This window comes from Bombina bombina, chromosome 5, assembly GCF_027579735.1.
Source record: "Bombina bombina isolate aBomBom1 chromosome 5, aBomBom1.pri, whole genome shotgun sequence".
Taxonomy (NCBI): domain Eukaryota; kingdom Metazoa; phylum Chordata; class Amphibia; order Anura; family Bombinatoridae; genus Bombina; species Bombina bombina.
This window is the reverse complement of record NC_069503.1, coordinates 34,616,016-34,643,019: the sequence shown is the minus strand read 5'-3', so window position 1 is coordinate 34,643,019 and position 27,004 is coordinate 34,616,016. Positions and strand designations below refer to the sequence as shown.

The 27,004-nt window shown below is 39.7% G+C and overlaps 1 pseudogene; it reads right to left on the bottom strand.

Annotated features, from left to right (window-relative positions):
- The window catches only part of LOC128661261 (zinc finger protein 208-like), a 1,066,060-nt pseudogene that overhangs the window by 820,339 nt on the left and 218,717 nt on the right, over positions 1-27,004 (bottom strand).

Genomic DNA, 27,004 nt, shown 5'->3' with positions numbered 1-27,004 from the left:
TTTTAGGGCACTTTCTGCCTGGGAAACAAACATAAATTTTTCTGGCCGCTGCTATAGCAGCGGCTGCAACAATACCTAATTTTTCAGGCATGTGTACATGCCAAATTTTTCTGGCCTCTGGTGCTGCACTGTGGCTTCAAAAACAAAAACAAAAAAAAGACACTTTTAAACTGATAGGAATAGTACTACTTAACACACCACTCCTATCTGGTGGCACATTAGATTGCACGCGCAGTGCCCTAAATTTGAAGTAGGAGGACCGACCAAGCATCTTTTTCCATCTCCCGGTTCCTAAAATCCATGCCATATACACATCCCCTGATAGGGGACACCGCTGTGAAAGGTACCCGGCCAAAATTTCTTTGCACAGAAGGCAATCCCCAACCTGTACTCGATTGTGCAAAACGAAGTAACCTTACCATGGGTCTCAGACCGCACGTCTTGTAATTCTCTGTCTGGTGTTTCGGCCAAATGGCCGTCGGCTAAAAGTCCAGCCACGATTGCACGTGCAGTGCCCCAAATTTGAAGTAGGAGGACCAACCAAGCATCTTTTTCCATCTTCCGGTTCCTAAAATCCATGCCATATACACCTCCCCTGGTGCCGCAACTGCCTCTGGGAACCTTACCATGGGTCCCAGCCCGCACGTCTTGTAATTCTCTGTCTGGGAAATTATATATCTATCAAATCTATCTAGCTATCAATCGTATCTATCAAATGTATATTGCATCTATTGATCTATGTATCTATCTATTAAATCTATCTATCTCGTGGCCGGACTGTTTTGTGACAGCCACTGGTGTTTTGGCCAAATGTCCGTGGGACAAATGTCCGTTGGCTAAAAGTCCGGCCACGATTGCACGCGCAGTGCCCCAAATTTGAAGTAGGAGGACCGACCAAGCATCTTTTTCCATCTCCCGGTTCCTAAAATCCATGCCATATACACCTCCCCCGATAGGGGGAGTAACAGGTATTAAACTGATCAGAATAGTACTACTTAACACACCACTCATATCTGGTGCCACAGTAGATTGCACGTGCAGTGCCCAAAATTTGAAGTAGGAGGACCGACCAAGCATCTTTTTCCATCTCCCGGTTCCTAAAATCCATGCCATATACACGTCCCCTGGCGCCACAACTGCCTCTGGGAACCTTACCATGGGTCCCAGACCACACGTCTTGTAATTCTCTGTCTGGGAAATTATATATCTATCAAATCTATCTAACTATCAATCGTATCTATCAAATGTATATTGCATCTATTGATCTATGTAATCTATGTATCTATCTATCAAATCTATCTATCTCATGGTTGTGCAAATGGACTGTTTGCGGTTGTTTGCGGTGCATTACACGGGAAGTTTGGTCTGTCACTGTGAAGCGGGCATAACCCTTACACTACCTGATCGATACAACATCATACCTGATGTTTTGAAGCACGTTATTCCAAACAATTTAGGAATGTTAGGTGATTTATGCCCTTCATGGCTTAAAACCAGACTCTGCATTAACTATGTCATTTTTCGTGGGAGTTTTGCCATGGATCCCCCTCCGGCATGCCACAGTCCAGGTGTTAGTCCCCTTGAAACAACTTTTCCATCACTATTGTGGCCAGAAAGAGTCCCTGTTGGTTTTAAAGTTTGCCTGCCTATTGAAGTCAATGGCCGTTCGCGAACCGAGATTTTTAGGTTTGCGACACCACTATTTATGTATTAATATAACGTTTTAAACATATGTATTGTACTTATATTTGCCATGAGTCAGGTTTATGTATATTTCCTTTTGCAGACTATCAGTTTCAAAATTGGGAAACATATTTAGGAAGTTATTTTTTCTTTCCTGGGGTAAAGTCTTTTCTTCAAATTGACATTACCAATTTGTCACTCTTCCATTTGGCCTAGCGACAGCTCCAATAATTTTTTCAAAGGTTCTGGGTGCCCTACTCTCTGTAATCAGAGAACATGCTATTGCCGTGTTTCCTTATTTGGACGATATCTTAGTACTAGCTCAGTCTTTACATTCTGCCAATTCTCACACGAATCAACTAGTGTTGTTTCTTCAAAGACATGGCTGGAGGATCAATTTACCAAAAAGTTCCTTAATTCCTCAGACAAGGGTCACCTTTTTAGGTTTCCAGATAGATTCAGTGTCCATGACTCTGTCTCTAACAGACAAGACACAAATAAAATTGGTTTTATCTTGTCGGAACCTTCAGTCTCAATCATTCCCTTCAGTAGCTATGTGCATGGAAGTTTTAGGTCTCATGACTGCAGCATCGGACGCGATCCCCTTTGCTCATTTTCATAGGAGACCTCTCCAGCTTTGTATGCTGAATCAATGGTGCAGGGATTATACAAAGATATCACAATTAATATCTTTAAATCCCAATGTTCGACTCTCTCTGACCTGGTGGTTAGATCACCATTGTATAGTTCAAGGGGCTTCTTTTGTTCGTCCAACCTGGACTGTAATTACAACAGATGCAAGTCTTTCAGGTTGGGGAGCTGTCTGGGGATCTCTTACAGCACAAGAGGTTTGGAAATCTCAAGAGCGAGGTTACCAATCAATATTTTAGAATTCCATGCTATTTTCAGGGCTATTCAGGTTTGGCCTCTGTTGAATAGAGAACCATTAATTTGTTTTCAGACAGACAATATCACAACTGTGACATATGTCAATCATCAGGGTGGGGCTCACAGTCTCCTAGCTATGAAAGAAGTATCTTGGATACTTTCTTGGGCGGAATCCAGCTCTTGTCTAATTTCTGCAGTACATATCCCAGGTGTAGACAATTGGGAAGCAGATTATCTCAGCCGTCAGACTTTACATCCGGGGGAGTGGTCTCTCCATCCAGATGTGTTTTTTCAGATTGTTCAGATGTGGGGTCTTCCAGAAATAGATCTGATGGCTTCCCATCTAAACAAGAAACTTCCCAGGTCCAGGGATCCGCAGGCCGAGTTGGTTTATGCGTTAGCAGTTCCTTGATTTTACCAACCTGCTTATATATTCCCGTCTCTAGTTCTTCTTCCAAGAGTGATCTCCAAGATCATCATGGAACAATCGTTTGTGGTTTTGGTAGCACCAGCATGGCCTCACAGTTTCTGCGGATCTTGTCCAGATGTCCAGTTGCCAACCTTGGCCACTTCCTTTAAGACCAGACCTTCTGTGTCAAGGACCGTTTTTCCATCAGGATTTCAAATTGTTAAATTTGAAGGTATAGAAATTGAACGCTTAGTGCTTAGTCAGAGGTTTCTCTGACTCAGTGATTGATACTATGTTACAGGCTCGTAAATCTGTTTCTAGAAAGATTTATTATCGAGTTTGGAAGACTTATATTTTGTGGTGTTCTTCTCATAAATTCTCCTGGCATTCTTTTAGAATTCCTAGAATTTTACAGTTTCTTCAGGATGGTTTGGATAAAGGTTTGTCTACGAGTTCCTTGAAGGGACAAATCTTTGCTCTTTCTATTTTAATTTACAGAAAGATTGCTAAGCTTCCTGATATTCACTGTTTTATGCAGGCTTTGGTCCATATCAAGCCTGTCATTAAATTAATCTCTCCTCCTTGGAGTCTTAATTTGGTTTTGAATGCTTTACAGGCTCCTCCTTTTGAGCCTATGCATTCTTTGGATATTAAAGTACTTTCTTGGAAAGTGGTGTTCCTTTTGGCTATCTCTTCTGCTAGAAGAGTTTCCAAATTATCTGCTCTCTATCTTGTGAATCTCCTTTTCTGATTTTCCATCAGGATAAGGCAGTTTTTACCTAAATTTTTACCTAAAGTTGTGAATTCTAACAACATTAATAGGGAAATTGTTGTTCCTTCTTTGTGTCCTAATCCTAAGAATTCTTTGGAGAGATCCTTGCATTCTCTGGATGTTGTAAGAGCTTTGAAATACTATGTTGAAGCTACTAAAGATTTCAGGAAGACTTCTAGTCTATTTGTTGTCTTTTCAGGTTCTAGGAAAGGTCAGAAAGCGTCTGAAATTTTCTTGGCATCCTGGTTAAAAATTTTGATTCATGAGGCTTATTTGGAGTCGGGTCAGGCCCCGCCTCAGAGAATCACAGCTCATTCTACTAGATCAGTTTCCATTTCATGGGCTTTTAAGAATGAAGCTTCAGTTGATCAGATTTGCAAAGCAGCAACTTAGTCTTCTTTGCATACATTTACTAAATTCTACCGTTTTTATGTATTTGCCTCATCGGAAGCAGTTTTTGGTAGAAAAGTTCTTCAGGCAGCTGTTTCAGTTTGATTCCTCTGCTTATGTTTTAAGTTTTTTCTTTTCAATTATGAGAAAAACATTCTTTTGGATGTGGATTTAATTGTTTCAGCGGAAAATTGCTGTTTTTATTTTTATCCCTCCCTCTCTAGTGACTCTAGTGATTCTGTGGAGTACCACATCTTGGGTATTACTATCCCATACGTCACTAGCTCATGGACTCTTGCCAATTACATGAAAGAAAACATAATTTATGTAAGAACTTACTTGAAATTAATTTCTTTCATATTGGCAAGAGTCCATGAGACCCATCCTATTTATGGTGATTATGTTTTTTGTATAAAGCACAATTATATTTCCAGTTCCTTTTGTTGATGCTTTCTACTCCTTTTTCTATCACCCCACTACTTGGCTATTCGTTAAACTGAATTGTGGGTGTGGTGAGGGGTATATTTATAGGCATTTTGAGGTTTTGGAAACTTTGTTCCTCCTGGTAGGATTGTATATCCCATACGTCACTAGCTCATGGACTCTTGCCAATATGAAAGAAATTAATTTATCAGGTAAGTTCTTACATAAATTATGTTTTCTACCGGCTATTGTTAGAGACAGAGTCATTTACCCATTCAGGAAAAGTCTTTATATTGTCTGAATGAGAACCTCAAAGGTAATTGGTGCCTATCTGATGTTTAGGCCTAACTAAACCCCTTTGCATACACAAATGTAATTTGGGTTGATCTTCGGGTAAGTGTTATATGTTTATTGTATATTCTTGTTTCTTTTATTATTCAATGTATAAAAATTGAAAATTGGATGCTTGCTCTGCATGACAAACCTGTAAACTGCTATTACTCTCTTAAATTATATCTATTGTAATTTCTGTTTTTTTGGAATCAAAAAAGAACTTGTGTCGCTTTAACTTTATTTGTCATGTATGTAATGGATCTTTTTTGTTGTTTCTATAAATAAAAAGTTATTTTTTTTTAAAAAAAAACAACAACAACCTTTCTCCTAAAAGCTGCTTCAGCCGAAGCAAAAAACATCAAATTTGTAGAATTTTGAAAAGGTATGTAAGGAGGACCTGGTAGCCACCTTACAAATCTGATCCATAGATGCCTCATTCTTAAAGGCCCAAGAGGAAGCCACCACTCTAGTGAAATGTGCCGTAATCCTCTGAGGAGGTCTAAGTCCCGCTGACTAGTAAGCTAAGCATATAACATTTAGACCCTTATGCTTCCCAAAGTAGATAACAAACAAGGACGAAGTTTGTCTAAAATCCTTAGTAGCATGAAGATTAAACTTCAAAGCTTGAACAACATCCAGATTATTAAGTAAACGTTCCTTCAAAGAAGAAGGATTAGGACACTAGGAAGGACCCACAATCTCCTGATTGATGTTACGATCAGACACCACCTTAGAAAGAAAACCCAAGTGGGTACGTAGGACAGCCTTTTCCGTGTGAAACACCAGATAAGGAGGCTCACATTGCAAGGCCACCATTTCAGAAACTCTGCGTGCCGACGCAATAGCCAATAAAAAAAACAAAAAACTTCCAGGACAACAATTTAATGTCAACCGAATGCATAGGCTCACACTGAGCCCGTTGCAAAAACTTAAGAACAAGATTCAAACTCCAAGGTGGAGCATTAGATCTAAACACAGGTCTGATCCTGATCACAGTCTTAATGAAGGATTGCACATCAGGGAGCTCTGCGAGTCTCTTGTGCTGCAAAACAGAAAGGGACGAAATCTGTCCCCTCAGGGAGCTGGCAGAAAGGCCCTTCTCCAGACCCTCCTGGAGAAAGGAAAGAATCTTGGCAGCCTTGACCTTATGCCAGGCGAAACCGCGCTCTTCACACCAGAACAAGTAAGCTCTCCATACCTTATGGTAGATGCGACAAGTAACAGGCTTATGAGCCTGAATGAGAGTGTCAATAACACTCTCAGAGAATCCTCTCTTGGCTAAGACTAAGCGTTCAATCTCCATGCAGTCAGCCTCCATGGAGGAGACGAGGACATCCCCACCAGGTCCGCAAGACCAAGCCACGATGGAGCAAATCAGTATCACTGATGCTTGATGTGGGCCACTACACAAGGGAGAAGTGGTAACGGTGGAAAAATGTAAATTAGGTTGAACCCCCAAGGCACTGCTAATGCATCTATTAGCTCCGCCTGAGGACCCCTGGACCACGACCCATATCTGGGTAGCTTGGAATTGAGCCAGGACACCATGAGATCTCCGACGTCCCCATATGTCTCAAATCTCCACATACACCTTGGGATGGAGAGACCATTCCCCCGGATGAAAGGATTGCCTGCTGAGGAAATCTGCTTCCCAGTTGTCCACACCTGAAATGTGGATCGCTGACAGCGAGCAGTTGTGGGCCTCCGCCCATTCCAGTATCTGAGATACTTCCCTCATTGCTAGGAAGCTCCTTGTTCCCCCCTGATTGTTGATGTAAGCCATCTAGGTGTCGCGATCGCTCTGCTGATGATCGCTTTCTCCTCCTTGCATGTGTCGGCGCAGTAGCGCTTCCTTGGTTGCCTAGCAACCCTGTTTCGCACCGGCCCCTTCTGCTGACGTCAGAATGTCTTCTTATTCCGGCGTCTCCTCTCCTCGGTGCCTGTTTGTTCTAATTACCCGGCTTGTGAGTACCTTTTGAACCTCTTGTCTTATTTGAATTGCTGGCTTGTTTAACTTCAACCCTGCTTAACCCCTACCTGCCTGATTCCTGATAACTGGATATTGCTTGTTTGACAATTCTACTGTTTAACCCCAAACTGCCTGATTACACGTTGCTGGAACTTTGCTTGCTAGACTATTCTACTGTTTAACCCCAAACTGCCTGATAACACGTTGCTGGACATTGCTTGTTTGACAATTCTACTGGTTAACCCCAAACTGCCTGATTACACGTTGCTGGACATTGCTTGTTTGATAATTCTATTGGTTAAGCCTTATCTGCCCGATTACACGTTGCTGGACATTGCTTACTTGATTACTCTACTGGTTAACCCCTACCTGCCTGATTACACGTTGCTGGATATTGCTTGCTTGATTACTCTTTTGGTTAACCCTATTTACACGAAGTTTCTTCTCCTGACCCTGCTGTGCCAACTTCCAGTTTATTTCAGTGAGTATAATACTGTAGCTGTCGCAGGGTCAGGTCCTGGTATATACTCACAGTGCTAGGGTGTTTACAAACTTCATTCTAGCATTTGGGTCTAACTCTGGACTTAACCTATCCTGACATTAGGTTATGTTGTCTTATTGGAATACGATTAACTGGGACGAACCCAGAAGAGGCCAAACCTTCAGAGCATTGAAGATCGCTCGAATTTTCAAAATGTTGTTTGGGCAGAGCGATTCGAGTCCAAAGGCCCTGTGCCTTCCTGGCACCCCAAACAACTCTCCATCCTGATAGACTTGCGTCCGTAGTCACAACAATCTCCCAGGATGGTCTCATAAAGGATGTTCCTTGGGACAGGTGATCTGGACAGAGCCACCAGAAGAACTATTCTCTTGACCTGTTGTCCAGAGAAATCTGTTTAGACAGATGCGAATGATCGCCGGTCCACTGTCAGCATGCACAGCTGAAGTGGTCTGTGATGGAATCTGGCAAAATGAATGATGTCCATGCTGGACACTATGAGACCAATCACCTCCATACACCAAACCAAAGAGGGCCTTAAGTAGGTCTGGAGGGCAAGACAAGTGGAAGTTAGCTTGTAATGTCTATGGTCTGTAAGGAATATCCTCATGAATTCCACCCTGGTACTCTATTCCACCCTGGTTTATAAGTTTATCTTTTATCCATGAGATTGAAGAAGAAATAGAAGAGCTTTTGAATGGTCTTCTGTCAGACGATGGGATGGTGCTTGAACCAGAATATTGTCCAATTATGACGCTACTGCTATACCTCTGGTTCTGACCACTGCAAGCAGAGCCCCTAGAACCTTCTTAAAAACTCTTGGAGCAGTAGCTAGACTAAAATGGAAGTGCAATAAACTGGAAGTACTGGTGCAGGAACGCAAATCTTAGGAACTTGAAATGTTCCTTGTGTATTGGAACGTGAAGGTAAGCATCATTCAGATCTATCATGGTCATGAACTGTCCTTCCTGAACTAAGGGAAGGACAGACCTTATTGTCTCCATCTTGAAAGAGGGGACAGATAGGATTTTGTTTAAGCACTTTAGGTACAGAATCATCCGGTAATTTCCCTCCTTCTTTGGGACTACAAAAAGGTTTGAATAGTATCCCAGACCTTTTACTGCAAGAGGTACCGGTACAATGACTCCCAAGGAGGAGAGATCCCTCACGCACCACAGAAAGGCTTCTCGTTTTTCTGGCCTTAAAGACAGGATTGACAAGAGGAATCTGCCCCTGGGTGGATGAGACATGAAATCTATCCTGTATCCCTGAGCGATGACCTCCAGGAACCACGGGTCTTGCACGTCTCCAAACCAATCGTCCAAAAAGAGCAATAGTCTGCCCCTTACCAGATCCATAGCCGGATCGGAGACCGCCCCTTCATGCCGACTTTGTCTCGCCGGTCTTCTTGTTTTGCTTGGACTTATTCTAGGAACGAGTCGGCTTCCAAGTCCACTTGGATTGATCTGGCTTTGCGGAAAGCTGCTGACGTTGGGATTTATCCAAACGAAAGAAACGAAAATTAGGAAATTGTCCTTTAGGTTTGTTCTTCTTATCCTGCAGTAAAAAGGCACCTTTGTCTCCAGTAACTGTGGAGATAATTGAGTCCAGGCCTGGACCAAATGGGAGGGAAAGAAGTCTTGGACTTTGCATGTCCACAGACCAGGACTTCAGCCAGAGTGCCCTACGGGCTTGAACAGAAAAACCTGAAGCCTTAGCATCCAGGCAAATAATCTGCATATTTGCATCACAAATAAATTAGCCACCCTTAAGGCCTTAATTCTTTCCTGGATTACGTTGAGGGGACCCTCCACCTCGATCAACTCAGATAAGGAGTAGCACCAGTAGGTAGCCACTCCAGGAACCGAAGCAACAGCCGCTGCTGGTTGAAACAAATATCCAATATATTGAAACATCTTTCTTAACAGAGTTTCTATCTTCTTATCCATGGGCTCTTTAATCAACAAACTATCCTCAAGCGGGATAGTAATATGCTTAGCAAGTGTGGAGATAGCACCATCCACCTTGGGGATGGAACCCCACAACTCCAATTGAGAGTCCAGAACTGGGAATATTTTTTTAGCAGCAGATTCCAACCAAGAAAGAGCATCCTCTGAAGTATCAGAGGCGTCTTCATCAGTGGATAATCTTAAATAAGCTAGTAGATGACCACTGAGAAGGATAGCAATATTTGACCTTTCACTTGCACTTAGCAGGGCGAGGTAAAGCACTAAAGGCCGCAGACACTGCCATTTGTAACTGCTCAGTAAAGTCTGGTGGTAAAAGGGCCCCTCCAGATGGAGGATTAGGAGTGCTACGGGAAGCTGCATGTGTATTATGAGATGACTGTAGGGTGTGCACCTCGCGGGACAGAGACTCCTCAGAGGTGGACAGCTCAGTGGTAATAAACATATTAACTTTCTTTTAAATTATTACATTATCAAGGCATGTGTAACATAATTGAGCAGGTGGGTATACCATGGCCTCCTCACAATATAGACAGGTATTAGACTTGGGTAAAGATGGAGTACCCTCTAACGCTTTAGAATCCACCATAGCTTGCACTTATAAAGCAGACTATTGAGAAATAAGATAAAATGGCACCTTTATACCCCCAATGGCTGGGGCACACACCACCTCCTATGACCCAGGCCAAAAAAAGAGAAAACGCTTCTCTGATAAACCGCAGAAGAAGGAAAGAGAAAACAGTGTGACCACACCTGGTTACGTGGTGCGCAATGCAGGACCGCTCCTGCTATAGGAAAAAGCATGCCAAGTCCTTTCAGGCTGCGCAGCTTACAAAAATGAAAGTGAAAAACATAATTTATGTAAGAACTTACCTGAGAAATTCATTTAATTCATATTGGCAAGACTCCATGAGTTAGTGACGTATGGGATATACAATCCTACCAGGAGGGGCAAAGTTTCCCAAACCTCAAAATGCCTATAAATACACCCCCTCACCACACCCACAATTCAGTTTAACGAATAGCCAAGTAGTGGGGTGATAGAAAAAAAAAAAAAAGAGTAAAAAGGCATGCAAAAGAGGAACTGGAAATAGAACTGTGCTTTTATACAAAAATTCATAACCACCATAAAAATGGTGGGCCTCATGGACTCTTGCCAATATGAAAGAAATTAATTTATCAGGTAAGTTCTTACATAAATTATGTTTTCTTTCATGTAATTGGTAAGAGTCCATGAGCTTGTGATGTATGGGATAGAAATACCCAAGATGTGGAAGTCCACAGAAGAGTCACTAGAAAGGGAGGGATAAAATAAAAACAGTCATTTTCCTCTGAAAAAATTAAATCCACAAAAAAAAAAAGTTTTTCTCATAAATTTAAAGAAAAAAAAATTAAAACATAAGCAGAAGAATCAAACTGAAACAGCAGCCTGAAGAACTTTTCTACCAAAAACTGCTTCAGAAGAAGCAAAGATATAAAAATGGTAAAATTTAGTAAATGAAGCTTCATTCTTAAAAGCCCAAGAAGTGGCGACTGATCTAGTAGAATGAGCTGTGATCCTCTGAGGTGGGGACTGTCTCGTCTCCAAATAAGCCTTATAAAGAGATAGCCAAAAGAAACAACACTTTCTAAGAAAGTAGTTTAATATCTGCTTGCAAAAGCTTGTCATGACAAGTGTTACATACTACAGCTGGAGATATAATCTCAGCTAACTTACAACAGATACACTTAGCTTTGGTAGAACTGTTATCAGGCAGCATGGTTCCAACAGTTGCTTCTGAGACAGGATCAGATTGAGACATATTGCGAAATGTAAAAGAAAAAAAACAACATTAAAGCAAAATTTCAATTTCCTTATATGGCAGTTTCAGGAATGGGGAAAAAAATGCAAACAGCATAGCCCTCTGAGCATATAGAAGGAAAGAGGCATATAGGAAGTGGGGTAAAAATAAACTGAATTTTTATGGCGCCAAGTATGATGCACAATGCAAAATGATGTTTTGGCGCAAACAACATCTGAAAATGACGCAACTCGCAAGTGCAAGTAAACCTGGCATCAACTAAGATGCCGGAAATTATCAACTTGCGTCAAAGATGTACCTATGCGGCAAAAAATTTCTTGCGCCAGGAATTACGCAACAAATAACAGCATTTTGCGACCTCTCTAACCTAATTTTGCCCGTGAAATTTAAAGGAAAACAGTCAATTTTAAAAAAAAAGACTATACCCCAGGTAAGAAAATAACTTCCTAAAACATGCTTCCCAAACTGAAACTGACAGTCTGCAAAAGGAAATATGCATAGACCTGGATGGCAAATATAAGTAAAAAACATATTTATAACTTTATATTAATACATAAAGCGCCAAACCATAGCTGAGAGTGTCTTAAATAATGAAAACATATTTACCGAAAGACACCCGTCCACATATAGCAGATAGCCAAACCAGTACTGAAAAAGTATCAGCAGAGGTAATGGTATATAGGAGTATATCGTCGATCTGAAAAGGGAGGTAGGAGATGAATCTCTACGACTGATATCAGAGAACCCTTGAAAAGATTTCCCGCAAGGAAAACCATAAAATCAATATGCGATAATCCCTTCACATCCCGCTGACAAACACTGTACTCTGAGAGGATATCCTTCAATATGCTGAGAAGAGCTTATCATAGAATAAAAATCAAGCACAAACTTACTTCACCACCTCCATAGGGAGGCACAGTTTGTAAAACTGAATTGTGGGTGTGGTGAGGGGTGTATTTATAGGCATTTTGAGGTTTGGGTAACTTTGCCCCTCCTGGTAGGATTGTATATCCCATACGTCACTAGCTCATGGACTCTTGCCAATTACATGAAAGAAACCTGTACATTCCAACATTTGCCTGAGCCTCATTGCACACATGTTGCAACATAATCATAATAAAATAAATTATGTGATTAATCCCCCCTGCTCAATAATCCCCCCTCCGGAGATATTAACCCTTGATTCAATACAGATAAAAGGAGCCACACTATGACCCTGTCTTCTTGCGTTATCATACGTGTATAAAAAAATGAAACAATGTTACAAGAATCTATGCTGTGGAACAGAAACACAGCCTCTTAAGTTTGACAGTTTGATAGCATCACTCCTGACATGGACTTGAGTAATGGAAGCAGGCAGTGAAACTCGTCAACACTGATTGCTTAGGAGCTGTTAATACGAGTCTGGATGGTTTCAAAGAAAGACTCTCCCTGCATCTCCAGACTAACATTCGTCAATGCTCTCACTGCGAGGGTGACAAGACTACTTAAAACTCCAGTCCCATTTCGAAGGGCAGATACCCTTCATAAGGAACTACACCATATCTTCTGACACTTCTCTGCCAACTGTCAGGGGTTTTTCCCTGCTTTGTTTGCCATGTGCTGCTGGCAGCCATTTTACTCACCTCTCTTGCTGACTCTGGTGCATACTGTGTGATGCTGCTCATTTCCTGCACTTCCTTTTATGGCCAGACAGGTGTACATCATCCGTGTGAGACAGGATGCAGTCTCAGAATTGTGATGTCATCACTTATTATTTAAAGGGCCTCTGTTCAGTATGCTTTGCCCTTGCGTTGTCTCAGACCTGTTTTTGAGAGCTCCTGTGTATTACCTGGCTGTCTGACGTCCCTCCTGGTTCCTAATCCCTGGCTTGTTCCTGACTCTGCCGTTCTCCTTGTTCCTGATTCCGGCTCGTCTGACTATTCGCTTTGGCTCCTGACTCGGCTCGTCTGACTACCATCTCTGGTTTTGATTCCTGGCTTGTTATTTGACTTGTGGACTTTTTATTATTTTTTGCTATTAATAAAGGTGTTATTATTTTTGCACTTCTCGTCTCAGTCTGATTCCTGGCACCCTGACACCAACTTCCTGTGACGAAAGGCAAAGAATGACTGGGATATGAGGGAAGTAGGGGGGAGTATTTGAGCCTTTGGCTGGGGTGTCTTTGCCTCCTCCTGGTGGCCAGGTTCAGTATTTCCCAACAGTATGGAATGATGCCATGGACTTTACTCATATTAAGAAGGAAATTGTTATTTTAACACAATTTAGTAACAAACAGATGTATAATAATAATAATGTTATTAGATACATTTGAGATACAATGATGAGTATTTCAATACTAATAATGTGACCCTTTATTGTTTGTTCTCTAACTGTATAATCTAATGTTTCTTTTTCTAATCTTTCTATATATATATATATATATATATATATATATATATATATATATATATATATATATATATATATATATATATATATATATATATATATATATATATATATTCTACACATATAAATATACTCTGCCACTTACTGTGTGCTTTTGTAATTAGTCACTGAATTACTTGATGTGGGCCATCAGATAGGTTACATTTATTCCCATAAATATACATAAATAATTATATACATATACACAAAACATATTACTCTGTCATTTCTTAACATAAATCCATAAAATAACAGACCTGCAGTTTTGTATGTTTGTTATAACTTGCATCTAGTATTTTGTTAAAATAAGAAAATAGTAAAATAAAAACAAAAACAAAAAAACAACCAACTACATATAAATTGTTAAATGTCTGTAAAGCTGCATATATTTAAATTAAAAGTGTCAGCTTTATATTTTAATGTATAAATATTTCTATTTCTTAAAACACAACATTTTACATCTAAAAAAAGTTACCTTATATGAGTTTCCAATATAATGTTATCTAATTGTTTTTACATCTAAATGTTATCAGATTGTTAGTTCCATTATTTAAACAAAAAATATAAATCTGCATTGAAGTCAAATTAAACTTGTATGTAAACACATTTTATCTCAAATAATTTAATAAGTAAATCTGTGTGTATTAAGTACATATCTGTGTGAAAATGTACCCAGGCTTTATAGTGTGATTTAATAAGTACATCTGTGTATAAATGTACCCAGGCTTTATAGTGTGATTTAATAAGTACATCTGTGTATAAATGTACCCAGGCTTTATAGTGTGATTTAATAAGTACATATCTGTGTGTAAATGTACCCAGGCTTTATAGTGTGATTTAATAAGTACATATCTGTGTGTAAATGTACCCAGGCTTTATAGTGTGATTTAATAAGTACATATCTGTGTGTAAATGTACCCAGGCTTTATAGAGTGATTTAATAAGTACATCTGTGTGTAATGTACCCAGGCTTTATAGAGTGATTTAATAAGTACATCTGTGTGTAAATGTATCCAGGTTTTAGTGTGATTTAATAAGTACATATCTGTGTGTAAATGTACCCAGGCTTTATAGTGTGAATTAATAAGTACATCTGTGTGTAAATGTACCCAGGATATATAGTGTGATTTAATAAGTACATCTGTGTGTAAATGTACCCAGGCTCTATAGTACGATTTAATAAGTACATCTGTGTGTAAATGTACCCAGGTTTTATAGTGTGATTTAATAAGTACATCTGTGTGTAATGTACCCAGGCTTTATAGAGTGATTTAATAAGTACATCTGTGTGTAAATGTATCCAGGTTTTATAGTGTGATTTAATAAGTACATATCTGTGTGTAAATGTACCCAGGCTTTATAGTGTGAATTAATAAGTACATCTGTGTGTAAATGTACCCAGGATATATAGTGTGATTTAATAAGTACATCTGTGTGTAAATGTACCCAGGCTCTATAGTACGATTTAATAAGTACATCTGTGTGTAAATGTACCCAGGCTTTATAGTGTGATTTAATAAGTACATCTGTGTGTAACTGTACCCAGGCTTTATAGTGTGATTTAATAAGTACATATCTGTGTGTACATGTACCCAGGCTTTATAGTGTGATTTAATAAGTACATATCTGTGTGTAAATGTACCCAGGCTTTATAGTGTGATTTAATAAGTACATATCTGTGTGTAAATGTACCCAGGCTTTATAGTGTGATTTAATAAGTACATATCTATGTGTAGATGTACCCAGGCTTTAAAGTGTGATTTAATAAGTACATCTGTGTGTAAATGTACCCAGGCTTTATAGTGTGATTTAATAAATACATCTGTGTGTAACTGTACCCAGGCTTTATAGTGTGATTTAATAAGTGCATCTGTGTGTAAATGTACCCAAGCTTTATAGTGTGATTTAATAAGTACATCTGTGTGTAAATGTACCCAGGCTTTATAGTGCGATTTAATAAGTACATCTGTGTGTAACTGTACCCAGGCTTTATAGTGTGATTTAATAAGTACATCTGTGTGTAACTGTACCCAGGCTTTATAGTGTGATTTAATAAGTACATATCTGTGTGTAACTGTACCCAGGCTTTATAGTGTGATTTAATAAGTGCATCTGTGTGTAAATGTACCCAGGCTTTATAGTGTGATTTAATAAGTACATCTGTGTGTAAATGTACCCAGGCTTTATAGTGTGATTTAATAAGTACATCTGTGTGTAAATGTACCCAGGCTTTATAGTGTGATTTAATAAGTACATATCTGTGTGTAAATGTACCCAGGCTTTATAGTGTGATTTAATAAGTACATATCTGTGTGTAAATGTACCCAGGCTTTATAGTGTGATTTAATAAGTACATATCTGTGTGTAAATGTACCCAGGCTTTATAGTGTGATTTAATAAGTACATATATGTGTGTAAATGTACCCAGGCTTTATAGAGTGATTTAATAAGTACATCTGTGTGTAATGTACCCAGGCTTTATAGTGTGATTTAATAAGTACATCTGTGTGTAAATGTATCCAGGTTTTAGTGTGATTTAATAAGTACATATCTGTGTGTAAATGTACCCAGGCTTTATAGTGTGAATTAATAAGTACATCTGTGTGTAAATGTACCCAGGATATATAGTGTGATTTAATAAGTACATCTGTGTGTAAATGTACCCAGGCTCTATAGTACGATTTAATAAGTACATCTGTGTGTAAATGTACCCAGGTTTTATAGTGTGATTTAATAAGTACATCTGTGTGTAATGTACCCAGGCTTTATAGAGTGATTTAATAAGTACATCTGTGTGTAAATGTATCCAGGTTTTATAGTGTGATTTAATAAGTACATATCTGTGTGTACATGTACCCAGGCTTTATAGTGTGATTTAATAAGTACATATCTGTGTGTAAATGTACCCAGGCTTTATAGTGTGATTTAATAAGTACATCTGTGTGTAACTGTACCCAGGCTTTATAGTGTGATTTAATAAGTACATCTGTGTGTACATGTACCCAGGCTTTATAGTGTGATTTAATAAGTACATATCTGTGTGTAAATGTACCCAGGCTTTATAGTGTGATTTAATAAGTACATATCTGTGTGTAAATGTACCCAGGCTTTATAGTGTGATTTAATAAGTACATATCTATGTGTAAATGTACCCAGGCTTTAAAGTGTGATTTAATAAGTACATCTGTGTGTAACTGTACCCAGGCTTTATAGTGTGATTTAATAAGTACATATCTGTGTGTAACTGTACCCAGGCTTTATAGTGTGATTTAATAAGTACATATCTGTGTGTAACTGTACCCAGGCTTTATAGTGTGATTTAATAAGTACATCTGTGTGTAACTGTACCCAGGCTTTATAGTGTGATTTAATAAGTACACATCTGTGTGTAAATGTACCCAGGCTTTATAGTGTGATTTAATAAGTGCATCTGTGTGTAAATGTACCCAGGCTTTATAGTGTGATTTAATAAGTACATCTGTGTGTAAATGTACCCAGGCTTTATAGTGTGATTTAATAAGTACATCTGTGTGTAAATGTACCCAGGCTTTATAGTGTGATTTAATAAGTACATATCTGTGTGTAAATGTACCCAGGCTCTATAGTGTGATTTAATAAGTACATCTGTGTGTAAATTACAAAACATAATAAACAATGTGGCCACTCTCCGGTAAAACAAAAAGGGTTAATTTAAACAAAAATGGCTTCCAGTGAGGACCCTTTGTGCCAGCTAAAGGGTTAAAGCTGTAATGTTTCACGTGTCCCTTATATGCATCATCTGCTGCTCTGTATATCAGTGGATGCTGGCAGAATTGTATGGTAATTAAAGGGACAGTAAAGTCATAATTAGACAGAGCAAATCATAAATAACTTTCCAATTCACTTCTATTATTTAATCTGCTTCCTTCTCTTGTTATCTTAAGTTCCAGCTGCCGATTGGTATGTATATATATATATATATATATATATATATATATATATATATATACATATATATATACACACACACACACACACACACACATATAAACAGAGGCTTGCACTCGCTGGACTTTAAAAAACAAAACAAACTTTAATGTGACGTTTCGTCTTTTTAAAAGTCCAGAGAGTGCAATCCTCTGTTTGCTCATTTATGCTATTACTATGCATGCACCCTGGCAAGCCGACTGTGAAGTGAGAGTGCTCTCCTGCTGCATTACACATTATATATATATATATATATATATATATATATATATATATATACACATATATACACACACATACATACAGATTGGCATTGGCTCACCCCATGTGTTCTACCTAAATCATGAATATAAAATGTTTGTGTTTCAGGTCCCTTTAATGATTCTACACCACCCGCTCATACTTCAGTGCATCACTAGGTACACTTAAAGGGACAGTATACACAATTGTCATATAACTGCATGTAATAGACAATACTATAAAGAATAATATGCCCAGATACTGATCTAAAAATTGAGTATAAAACCTTTTAGAAACTTACTTAGAAGCTCCAAGTTTAGCTCTGTTAAAGGGACAGTCTACCATAGAATTGTTATTGTTTTAAAAGATAGATAATCCCTTTATTACCCATTCCCCAGTTTTGCATAACCAACACAGTTATATTAACCCCTTAACGACCAAGGACGTACGCCACACGTCCTCAAAAAAAATACAGTTAATGACCGAGGACGTGTGGCGTACGTCCTTGGTCTGGAAAGCAGCTGGAAGCGATCCTGCACGCTTCCAGTTGCTTTCCGGTTATTGCAGTGATGCCTCGATATCGAGGCATCCTGCAATAACCTTTTTTAGCAATCCGGTGCAGAGAGAGCCACTCTGTGGCCCTCTCTGCACCGGACATCACCGGCTAAATCCGTTGGTGGGTGGGAGCCGGTTCGGGAGGCGGGTGGCGGCCATCGATGGCCCTGATGATGTGGAGGGGGGCGGGATCGTGGGCGGGGGTGATCGGGGGCGCGCACGGGCGTGCGCGCGTGCAAGGGAGGGCGGGGGCGGGCGCGTGCACGGGGAGGGAGCGGGTGGGAACCGCTCCACTACAGAAAAAAGTAGTATTAAAAGTTAAAAAAAAAATTGACAATATTTAAATAAAACTACATCAGTCAGGGGGTGGGGGATTGGTCTGTGTGGGGGGGAAGCTACACTACAGAAAAAGAACATAAAAATAAAAAAATAAAACCATTTCTCTTGCAAACTGGGTACTGGCAGACAGCTGCCAGTACCCAAGATGGCCCCCAATAAGGCAGAGGGGGAGGGTTAGAGAGCTGTTTTGGGGGGGGATCAGGGAGGTTGGGGGCTAAGGGGGATCCTACAAAGTAGCATATGTAAATATGCTAAAAAAAATTATTTAAAAAAAAAAAAAAAAAACTTTTATTTTAGTACTGGCAGACTTTCTGCCAGTACTTAAGATGGCGGGGACAATTGTGGTGTGGGGGAGGGAAGGGAGCTGTTTGGGAGGGATCAGGGGGTCTGATGTGTCAGGTGGGAGGCTGATCTCTACACTAAAGCTAAAATTAACCCTGCAAGCTCCCTACAAACTACCTAATTAACCCCTTCACTGCTAGCCATAATACACGTGTGATGCGCAGCAGCACTTTGCGGCCTTCTAATTACCAAAAAGCAACGCCAAAGTCATATATGTCTGCTATTTCTGAACAAAGGGGATCCCAGAGAAGCATTTACAACCATTTGTCCCATAATTACACAAGCTGTTTGTAAATAATTTCAGTGAGAAACCTAAAATTGTGAAAAATTTAGCGTTTTTTTTAATTTGATTGCATTTGGCGGTGAAATGGTGGCATGAAATATACCAAAATGGGCCTAGATCAATACTTGGGGTTGTCTACTACACTACACTGAAGCTAAAATTAACCCTAGAAGCTCCCTACATGCTCCCTAATTAACCCCTTCACTGCTGGGCATAATACACGTGTGGTGCGCAGTCGCATTTAGCAGCCTTCTAATTAGTAAAAAGCAAAGCCAAAGCCATATATGTCTGCTATTTCTGAACAAAGGGGATCCCAGAGAAGCATTTACAACCATTTATGCTATAATTGCATAAGTTGTTTGTAAATAATTTCAGTGAGAAACCTAAAGTTTGTGAAAAAAATTGTGAAAAAGTGAATTTTTTTTGTATTTGATCGCATTTGGCGGTGAAATGGTGGCATGAAATATACCAAAATTGGCCTAGATCAATACTTTGGGATGTCTTCTAAAAAAAAATATATACATGTCAAGGGATATTCAGGGATTCCTGAAAGATATCAGTGTCCCAATGTAACTAGCGCTAATTTTGAAATGAAGTGGTTTGAAAATAGCAAAGTGCTACTTGTATTTATGGCCCTATAACTTACAAAAAAAACCAAAGAACATGTAAACATTCGGTATTTCTAAACTCAGGACAAAATTTAGAAACTATTTAGCATGTGTTTTTTTTGGTGGTTGTAGATGTATAACAGATTTTGGGGGTCAAAGTTAGAAAAAGTGTGTTTTTTTCAATTTTTTCCTCATATTTTATATTTTTTTTTACAGTAAATTATAAGATATGATGAAAATAATGGTATCTTTAGAAAGTCCACTTAATGGCGAGAAAAACGGTATATAATATGTGTGGGTACATTAAATGAGTAAGGGGAAAATTACAGCTAAACACAAACACCGCAGAAATGTAAAAATAGCCTTGGTCCCAAACGGACAGAAAATGGAAAAGTGCTGTGGTCATTAAGGGGTTAATGTACTTTTTACCTCTGTGATTACCTTGTATCTAGGAACCTTCTTCCAGCCCCCTGATCACATGAATGTGACTGTTTATTATCTATTGTCTTAAATTTAGCTTTGTTTTGTGCTAAATTTTAAATAACCCCCTGTGCCTGAACACAGTGTTATCTATATGGCCCATGTGTACTTTCTGTCTCTTTGTGTTGAAAAGAGATTTAAAAAGCATGTGATAACTAAGAGGCAGCCCTCAAAGGCTTAGAGATTAGCATATGAGCCTACCTATGTTTAGTTTAAACTAAGAATACCAAGAGAAAAAAGCAAATTTGATGATAAAAGTAAATTGGAAAGTTGATTAAAATTAAAAGTCCTAGAATAATGAAAGTTTAGTTTATACTTGACTGTCTCTTTAATTAAGATAGCAGGAACACCTAGGGAAAGTGTTTGTGCGCACACACCCCCCCCCCCCCTCCCCTCCTTCCCTGCATATGAAAAGACAGATTATACAAACAGAAGCCAGCAGTAGACTGGAAAAGTGCGTCTACTTCTGACACTGAGGGGCTTGGTTAGGAGTCTGAAAATCTGCACAATGTTATTAAAAAAAATAAGCAACAAACTAAACATTGTTACAAAAACACTCCCAGATGGGCTATATAATGGATCATCTACAAAACATTTATGCAAACAAACATTTGGTGTATAATGTCCCTTTAACACTGCTCAGTAGGCGCTACACCTGGGTTACCTCAAGCAGATTACATATAAAATATATTATATATTGATTCAGGCAATGACAGAAACTAAAAAGTACAGACCAGTGATTTCTCAATTGTATGGATCTAATTATTCCCTAGACCATGCACGTGGGCTCTCACAGGTGGATTTTCTATGTATTTTTCTTTTTGGGATCATCTATGTGAAATTAGGGTGAATAATACATTTATTTGAATGCTCATCTATAGGGTTTCTGTGCTGCTGGGGAGCTCAGGATGTAAATCTGCAGGGAATGACAGCTCTAATCTTTATGGTCACTGGAATTGAATTTATATTTTCTGTGTCAGAGTAAAATGCTTATTTGGGCTCTAGCTATTTATCTGAACCCTGGGAAATGATGGATTCATTTTATGCAATTTGTTTCCTGCAATGATAGCACTTAAAGCAATCTTGTTAGTTCTGATGGTTCTGTCTTCTACGGGGGAAAAAAAAACAAAACAAAAAAATCTTTAAATGGATAGGAAACCCATTTTTTTATTTCAAGATATAGATAGAGTATGAATTTTTAAATAACTTTCTAATTTTACTTCTATTATCATTGTCTTTATTCTCTTTGTATCTTTTGTTAAAAAGCAGGCTTGTCTCTCTTTATATGGCAATTAAAACATGGTTGGGGAGGGGCATATGAGGTGGGAGGGGCAGAGGTGGTAGGTAGGTGGAGAAAACAGGGGGTGAGGGGCCCTGTCACACTTTTTGCCCAGGGGCCTTGGTTGGTCTCAGTCTGCCCCTGTATATACATTTATATAAACTAATGTTATTGTCATAAAGGGCTTTGTCAGCTGTAAAACACAAAGACCTAAATACCATTGCGGTGGTAAATTATGAAAACTAAGTGATAAAACATTTATCGCCATTAAAGTCTATGGAGAATTTTTATGACACCAGCAGTTTCCAAACTTTACCACCACAATGAAAAAACGGGCAAAGTATGATCTGTTGTAACCATATAGAAAAAGCACTTAAAGGGACAGTCTAGTCAAAATTAAACTTTCATTATTCAGATAGGACATGTAATTTTAATCAACTTTCCAATTTACTTTAATCATCAAATTTGCTTTTTTCTCTTAGTATTCTTAGTTGAAACTAAACCTAGGCAGACTCATATGCCAATTCCTAAACCCTTGAGGGCTGCCTCTTATCACAGGCTTTTTAAATTCCTTTTTTAACACAAAGAGATTGAAAGTACACGTGGGCCATATAGATAACACTGTGTACAGGCACAGGGAGTTATTTAAGATTTAGCACAAAACAATGCTAAATTTAAGACAATAGATAATAAACAGTCACAGTCATGTGATCAGGGGGCTGGAAGAAGGTTCCTAGATTCAAGGTAATCACAGAGGTAAAAAGTACATTAATATAACTGTGTTGTTTGTACAAAACTGGGGAATGGGTAATAAAGGGATTATCTATCTTTTAAAACAATAACAATTCTATGGTAGACTGTCCCTTTAAATCTATGCTAAAAGGGACAGTCTACTCCAGAAATTGTAGATTTAAAAAAAAGATATATAATCCCTTTATTACCCATTCCCCAGTTTTGCATAACCAACACTGTTATAGAAATACACTTTTTACCACTGTGATTACCCTGTATCTAAGCCTCTGCAGACTGCCCCTTATCTCAGTTATATTAATATACTTTTTACCTCTGTGATTACCTTGTATCTAAGCCTCTGCAGACTGCTCCTTATCTCAGTTATATTAATATACTTTTTACCTCTGTGATTACCCTGTATCTAAGCCTCTGCAGACTGCCCCCCATCTCAGTTATATTAATACACTTTTTACCTCTGTGATTACCTTGTATCTAAGCCTCTGCAGACTGCCCCCCTATCTCAGTTATTTTGACAGACTTGCATTTTACCCAATCAGTGCTGACTCAAAAAACTCCCCAGGAGTGAGCACGATATCTATATAGCACACATGAAATAGCAGTGTCTTGCTGTAAAAAGCTATAAAAATGCACTAATGGATAAAAGGTAAGAGACAACAAATTAGCATATGTGCCTATCTAGGTTTAGCTTTCAATAAAGAATACCAAAAGAACAAAGCAGATTTGATGATAAAAGTAAATTTGAAAGTTGTTTAAAATGACATCCAATCTGAATCATGAAAGTTTAATTTGAACTTTACTGTCCTTTAAACTTTTAAAATTGTGGGTTTTCCAATCATTAGAATTAATATAGAAAAAACATAATTTATGCTTACCTGATAAATTCCTTTCTTCTGTTGTGTGATCAGTCCACGGGTCATCATTACTTCTGGGATATAACTCCTCCCCAACAGGAAATGCAAGAGGATTCACCCAGCAGAGCTGATATAGCTCCTCCCCTCTACGTCAGTCCCAGTCATTCGACCAAGAATCAACGAGAAAGGAGTAACCAAGGGTGAAGTGGTGACTGGAGTATAATTTAAAAGATATTTACCTGCCTTAAAAACAGGGCGGGCCGTGGACTGATCACACAACAGAAGAAAGGAATTTATCAGGTAAGCATAAATTATGTTTTCTTCTGTTATGTGTGATCAGTCCACGGGTCATCATTACTTCTGGGATACCAATACCAAAGCAAAAGTACACGGATGACGGGAGGGATAGGCAGGCTCATTATACAGAAGGAACCACTGCCTGAAGAACCTTTCTCCCAAAAATAGCCTCCGAAGAAGCAAAAGTGTCAAATTTGTAAAATTTGGAAAAAGTATGAAGCGAAGACCAAGTTGCAGCCTTGCAAATCTGTTCAACAGAGGCCTCATTCTTAAAGGCCCAAGTGGAAGCCACAGCTCTAGTGGAATGAGCTGTAATTCTTTCAGGAGGCTGCTGTCCAGCAGTCTCATAGGCTAAACGTATTATGCTACGAAGCCAAAAAGAGAGAGAGGTAGCAGAAGCTTTTTGACCTCTCCTCTGTCCAGAATAAACGACAAACAGGGAAGAAGTTTGGCGAAAATCTTTAGTTGCCTGCAAGTAGAACTTGAGGGCACGAACTACATCCAGATTGTGTAGAAGACGTTCCTTCTTTGAAGAAGGATTTGGACACAAGGATGGAACAACAATCTCTTGATTGATATTCCTGTCAGTGACTACCTTAGGTAAGAACCCAGGTTTAGTACGCAGAACTACCTTGTCTGAGTGAAAAATCAGATAAGGAGAATCACAATGTAATGCTGATAACTCAGAGACTCTTCGAGCCGAGGAGATAGCCATTAAAAACAGAACTTTCCAAGATAACAATTTTATATCAATGGAATGAAGGGGTTCAAACGGAACACCCTGTAAAACGTTAAGAACTAAGTTTAAACTCCATGGCGGAGCAACGGTTTTAAACACAGGCTTGATCCTAGCTAAAGCCTGACAAAAAGCCTGGACGTCTGGATATTCTGACAGACGTCTGTGTAACAAGATGGACAGAGCTGAAATCTGTCCCTTTAATGAACTGGCTGATAAACCCTTTACTAAACCTTCTTGTAGAAAGGACAATATCCTAGGGATCCTAACCTTACTCCAGGAGTAACGTTTGGATTCACACCAGTATAGGTATTTGCGCCATATTTTATGGTAAATCTTTCTGGTAACAGGCTTCCTAGCCTGTATCAGGGTATCAATAACCGACTCAGAAAAACCACGTTTTGATAAAATCAAGCGTTCAATTTCCAAGCAGTCAGTTTCAGAGAAGTTAGATTTTGATGTTTGAATGGACCCTGTATCAGAAGGTCCTGTCTTAGAGGTAGAGACCAAGGCGGACAGGATGACATGTCCACTAGATCTGCATACCAAGTCCTGCGTGGCCATGCAGGCGCTATTAGAATCACAGATGCTCTCTCCTGTTTGATTTTGGCAATCAATCGAGGAAGCAGCGGGAAGGGTGGAAACACATAAGCCATCCCGAAGTTCCAAGGTGCTGTCAAAGCATCTATCAGAATCGCTCCCGGATCCCTGGATCTGGACCCGTAGTGAGGAAGTTTGGCGTTCTGGCGAGACGCCATGAGATCTATCTCTGGTTTGCCCCAACGTCGAAGTATTTGGGCAAAGACCTCCGGATGAAGTTCCCACTCTCCCGGATGAAAAGTCTGGCGACTCAAGAAATCCGCCTCCCAGTTCTCCACTCCCGGGATGTGGATTGCTGACAGGTGGCAAGAGTGAGACTCTGCCCAGCGAATTATCTTTGATACTTCCATCATTGCTAGGGAGCTCCTTGTCCCTCCCTGATGGTTGATGTAAGCTACAGTCGTGATATTGTCCGACTGAAACCTGATGAACCCCCGAGTTGTTAATTGGGGCCAAGCCAGAAGGGCATTGAGAACTGCTCTCAATTCCAGAATGTTTATTGGAAGGAGACTCTCCTCCTGATTCCATAATCCCTGAGCCTTCAGAGAATTCCAGACAGCGCCCCAACCTAGTAGGCTGGCGTCTGTTGTTACGATTGTCCAGTCTGGCCTGCTGAATGGCATCCCCCTGGACAGGTGTGGCCGATAAAGCCACCATAGAAGAGAATTTCTGGTCTCTTGATTCAGATTCAGAGTAGGGGACAAATCTGAGTAATCCCCATTCCACTGACTTAGCATGCACAATTGCAGCGGTCTGAGGTGTAGGCGTGCAAAAGGTACTATGTCCATTGCCGCTACCATTAAGCCGATCACCTCCATGCATTGAGCTACTGACGGGTGTTGAATGGAATGAAGGACACGGCATGTATCTTGAAGCTTTGTTAACCTGTCTTCTGTCAGGTAAATCTTCATTTCTACAGAATCTATAAGAGTCCCCAAGAATGGAACTCTTGTGAGAGGAAAAAGAGAACTCTTCTTTTCGTTCACTTTCCATCCATGCGACCTTAGAAATGCCAGAACTAACTCTGTATGAGACTTGGCAGTTTGAAAGCTTGAAGCTTGTATTAGAATGTCGTCTAGGTACGGAGCTACCGAAATCCCTCGCGGTCTTAGTACCGCCAGAAGGGCACCCAGAACCTTTGTGAAGATTCTTGGGGCCGTAGCCAATCCGAATGGAAGAGCTACGAACTGGTAGTGCCTGTCTAGGAAGGCAAACCTTAGATACCGGTGATGATCTTTGTGAATCGGTATGTGAAGGTAAGCATCTTTTAAATCCACTGTGGTCATGTACTGACCCTTTTGGATCATGGGTAAGATTGTCCGAATAGTTTCCATTTTGAACGATGGAACTCTTAGGAATTTGTTTAGAATCTTTAAATCTAAGATTGGCCTGAAAGTTCCCTCTTTTTTGGGAACCACAAACAGGTTTGAGTAGAACCCTTGTCCTTGTTCCGACTGCGGAACCGGATGGATCACTCCCATTAATAACAGATCTTGTACGCAGCGTAGAAACGCTTCTCTCTTTATCTGGTCTGTTGACAACCTTGACAGATGAAATCTCCCTCTTGGGGGAGATAATTTGAAGTCTAGAAGGTATCCCTGAGATATGATCTCTAGCGCCCAGGGATCCTGAACATCTCTTGCCCAGACCTGGGCGAAGAGAGAAAGTCTGCCCCCCACTAGATCCGGTCCCGGATCGGGGGCTCTCGGTTCATGCTGTCTTTGGGGCAGCAGCAGGTTTCCTGGCCTGTTTGCCCTTGTTCCAGGACTGGTTAGGTTTCCAGCCTTGCCTGTAACGAGCAACAGCTCCTTCCTGTTTTGGTGCAGTGGAGGTTGATGCTGCTCCTGTTTTGAAATTCCGAAAGGGACGAAAATTAGACTGTCTAGCCTTAGCTTTGGCTTTGTCTTGAGGTAGGGCGTGGCCCTTACCTCCTGTAATGTCAGCGATAATTTCTTTCAAACCGGGCCCAAATAAAGACTGCCCCTTGAAAGGTATATTAAGTAATTTGGACTTAGAAGTAACATCAGCTGACCAGGATTTTAGCCACAGTGCCCTACGTGCCTGTATGGCGAATCCTGAGTTCTTAGCCGTAAGTTTGGTTAAATGTACT